This window comes from Bombus pascuorum, chromosome 14 (assembly GCF_905332965.1).
Source record: "Bombus pascuorum chromosome 14, iyBomPasc1.1, whole genome shotgun sequence".
Classification (NCBI taxonomy): Eukaryota; Metazoa; Arthropoda; class Insecta; order Hymenoptera; family Apidae; genus Bombus; species Bombus pascuorum.
In genome coordinates, this window is record NC_083501.1 from 10,963,296 (window position 1) to 10,968,350 (window position 5,055).

Consider the following 5,055-nt stretch of genomic DNA (forward strand, 5'->3'; position numbering starts at 1 on the left):
AACTCTCGATTAATTCAATTAAACTTCAACTACACGATTCGAATTATTATGAATTATTATTAATATTATTATGAATTGTATACATGAGCCACATACAGCAATTGTATAGAGCTATATTAGAGTAATTATATCTTCGTTTTTTTTGTTGAGATAAAAACTGTACGAAGAAAAAATTGGTTGGACGAATATCGTGATTCATGTTTTCTCCCTTCGAGGATTCTTCCCGAGTTTTCAAGATCCTCGATGATTTTTCAATAATGATGCCATATTTTCATCATCGCATTAGTATGGTTGATAAAAAACGGATTGTAAACATGTATATGTTGCTTCTGAAATGACCTAGAGTAAAAATTTCATAAATTCGGAATTAATGAATTCATGTAAGATATCGAGCATTTTCTTATTTTTGCTCAAAATTCTTATTGTTTTATAAAAAAGGTTCGATATCAGCTCCATCATTTTCAAGAACCCAATAAATTATGTTCTTAAGAATGAACTTCGTTTGATGACACTTTTGGTATTATTAACTCTAACATTTATAAAGATCACACAAATCGAAACATAATCCTTATCAAGGCAATCGAAGATTTCTCTGCCTTATTTGTCTCACTATCGTCGACTATCGTAACTAATAGTCGAGAAGAAAAGATTGAAATGGAGCTAATTTATGGAAACGTCGGTAGGAATTCTGTGGATGCACAGCGGCTTTACCATGGCTCCAACTATGATCGTACGTGCCAGATCATCATTCCATTGTACCATATATGAAATTATATATATATATAATTATATTAATTATAAATATATATACCAAAAGTGTCATCAAACGAAGTTCATTCTTAAGAACATAACTTATTGGGTTCTTGAAAATGATGGAGCTGATATATATACATTTATACATATATGATATATATACATTTATACATATATACATATATACATATACATATATACATATATACATATATACATTTCTTGTATAATAATACAAATTTGGGGAACAAATAAGAAAATGTTCGATTTCTTACTTCCCTTTAAATTATCATGAAACTTCTACTCAAGGTTATTCTAGAGTCAACTTCTATATTTTTGAAATCTTTTTTTTTATTAGGTACGATAATACCATGGTAAAAATATGCCACTATTATTTAAAAATCATCGATAACCTTGAAAACTATTAAAAAAATGACTTTTATGCAAAATAATTACATATTCGCTGTTCTAAACCAAAAAGTTTTCCTTGTAAATTTTTTGGTATCTGCACAAATAACGAAGATATAAAAGTGTACAAGATAAACGGAACATTTTGTATACTACTTTATAATTTTTCATTCTTTTGCATTGCCAATAACCTATGTAAAATAGCAAAAATAAAAATAAAGAAATATAAGAAAAATCGACAGTTTGATTCCGCACTTATTTTCATCAATATTCGGTCGTTTATTCGTCGAAGCGAAAAGCATCGTCGAAACAATAGCCCTCGACCAGTCATGTTCATTGTCGACGTTATTTGTCAGCATAACGAATATCATCGATGTCGATAGAGCAGATATCTCTCAACTGATGCTAGCTGTCACGCGATTTGCCGGCGTAACGATGCGTTTGCGAGGGACACCTGTCGTCGGCATGTACTTGCTTGCAAAACTATTCCTATGGACAAACCGCGAAACGGGCATCCGTGTTATGCTCTTTTATTACCGGTGTATATACCGGTTATGTTTTGTCCGGCGCACGAGAATGATTATAAATTCGTTGATTGCCCTGGTTGATCCTGATTCGATATTGATTCGGCTACTTTCCGTTTCTGAACCGTTTTCCTGGTTGTAATCTAGAACATGAGGCGTGTTGGGTATTTGAGAGAAAATGTTTTGCGTGGTTTTGAAGCAAGCCCTGATCGTTTCGGGCAATGAATTTATGAAGGTATAAATCTACATAATTTAAAAAATCTATAACGATTGTGTAAGACAATAAGCATGGAGCTTTATAAAGTGAAAGATTCGAATACTCACCGCAAAGATTAAATTCCAAAGAGGAAAAACGCGAGGACGTAATGGTACAATTATCGAAGGGAGAGGTTATGAAATTTGTTACAGTTCATAAGAATAATCCAATAGTGATATGATTTTCTCATTAACCTTCCTGCGACAGGTGTCTCTGGCTGATGATCAAAAGCTATTACGCTCGTGTAGATGACACAACGTCGAAAGAATCTCCATTCTATGACGTCCATTAAATTAACATGTTACTGGAAGTTATAAATGAATTTGTCATCTGTTCTCTGCCGGGACATTTTGTCAGACGAATTATTATTATATTATTTCTTTATATCAGCGAATTATGTCATCTCTGATAATTTATACACTACCGCCTAAAAGATTGGATTCACTTACAATATTTATGATTTATAAAAATAAATGATTTATGAAAAGAAAACGAAGAATAACGTAGTTCACCATGTCTTTGATATATTTATTAAAGATCTTTCCATTGTATCCATTGTATCGTCATGTTCGTATTTTATTTCCGCAAGCCCTTATTTCATTACTTTATTCTTCAGTTGATATATGTAACTCCTGCACAATAATTTACTTAATAATATTAGTAAATTGACACGTTGTAAACTGTAAATTATAGATTTCTCTTTTACGATCTTGCAATGTTACGTTATATTTATACATATAAGAAAATAGTAAACATAAGAAAATGATGAAGAGATAATTATAGGTTAATCCTTAGAATCTACTGATCCAAACCCCAATGACGGAATTTCGATTGAAATAGATAAAAGATCTCCAATCCTGTGTAGAATTTGAATCTGATATATAGAATCATTATAGGACATATATAATCGTTAGCACAATGGGTAAAAGACTGATAGGTTTTCGATAAAAATCAATAATATAATAGGAGAATTAATAATACGAATGCTAAAAGAAGTTAAGACAGTGATCGAAAGCGAGACAGATGGGAGATAGATTGTTAAACATAGTTTGTCAGATTGTTATTATATTGAGTAATAGAATACTTCTATCTACAGTTTTAAATGATCATAATTTTGCAAAGTTGTAATTATTTTCTAATAATTTTTTCTGGTTATATTTAATTATCTTTAAGTATTCTAACGTGTACTTATGAATAGGGATATATCTATTTTGAGTAATTTCAATTACAAGACTTTTCAGTGCAAAATTATTCTAAAACATTTTAATTTATAAGAGAAAATTAGCATGAATACAATCTAGATCCCAGACTTAATAGAAGATTTGAGGAAAGCTAATCTATCTAAATAGATGTAGATTACGCTCACAGTGTAGTCTTTGTATGGAATTTAAAGTGAATACTATATAAACTGTATAAACGCAAATCAAACTGAACTAAGATAATATATATGAGCTGAAAGTAGATCAAATTATACAATGAATGAAAAATCCTAATCCCATAATCGACATTCAATCCTAATTCAATGTAATTCACTATTATCCTTCTGTACTATTTGATGTAGTACTATATAGCAAAATCCATAATCGAAATATATCGATTGCAAAAACAATTTCTCATAATTTGTTGCGAGCCTAATTGAATTTAAACAAAGCATTGTGTTGTGGGTTGTAGAAAATTTCCAATTTACTATAATTGTTCTGATTTTCAATCTTATTTTATGCACGATAGTAATATATGTAACAATTAATAATGTAGAAATAATTTTTGGAAAGTTTTAAAGAACAGGGACCATATAAAGCATATTTATATGTATATTCAAAAATTAAAAAAAATAGCTATATTACGTTACTGCATAAAAAATGTCATTTTGAAATTCAGTATTATTAATATTATAACTTGCTTAAAAATAAAAATAAAAATTTATTTGAAGCAACATCATATGATTCGTTATATTTCTATTCTTTTATAAATATGTTGCTGGATAGTATATACATAGTTAGTTACAGAATTCTACATGCACTCGCCGCATTTTGTATATCTAATTTAGTGGAAGAAAGTAAAAGCATATGTATTTTGTGACAGTATCCTATATCATATACGTTTGAATTCGCTTAGTATGTTACTCCATTTTCAGATGAAATTAAAAAAATGTAAATTTTTAGATTACGAAGGTCCTAAAACGAAATTACATCAGAAATTATACAAAATTTCATTATGTTCAGATGTTTGTAGGTCTACAAAATATTGATATAATGTTAAATATATCTTTTTTTAAATTATTTTATGGAACTATAATAGATGTATACATATGCACTTTTGTGAACTTGTATTTTGTATTTTTGTACTTTTTCTTTTTAATGTATCATCCTAAAAACACCGTATCGATAAATATAACTTATTTTGAAATAAAAATTTCTAGTCAATTTAAAAACCATAGGAATTAATACTTTTAACGCAATGAATACTTCACTCAATATAATTAATATTCTCAATATCTTTTTTGAAATTTTATAAACTTGTTGATTCAGTTCTGAGAACCTGTTACCCGTGGTCTTTCAAGGTAATTTTTCCACGTTTATATTCATAAAGAAAAATGGACTGAAAGCCGTGTTTCTGTATGTTGCACTTTAAAAGCAATACAACATAATTAAGAATGTCATGAAACCAGTGGGTCGAACAATATAGTATCTGCTGAAGTCTTTCGAACGAAATAATACACAAATGAAAACGATTGTCGAATGTTTTATAATCTAAAATAACTGAAATACGATTTGCATGAAAAGTCGCGTTTATTATGCGACATAATAAAAGTTGAAGATGCACTAATTTAGAAGATAAAATTAAAATTGGAAGACATGACAGAAATGATCTTTTTATATGTTTTCTTTTCTGCAGTAAATTAAAAAATATCGTAACTGTTTAATTTTTGTTCAATATATTTCAATTTTTGAAAATAAAATATTCGTTATATTATATAATTCTTATAACTATATCTGCAATTATAACGCAGAATAATTATATGTAATTAAATTTTAAAGTTATGAATCTTTTGGTAGGGACTTTTTAAGAACTATATAATTTTCATTTGAGAATAAATCAAGATACAAATAAATT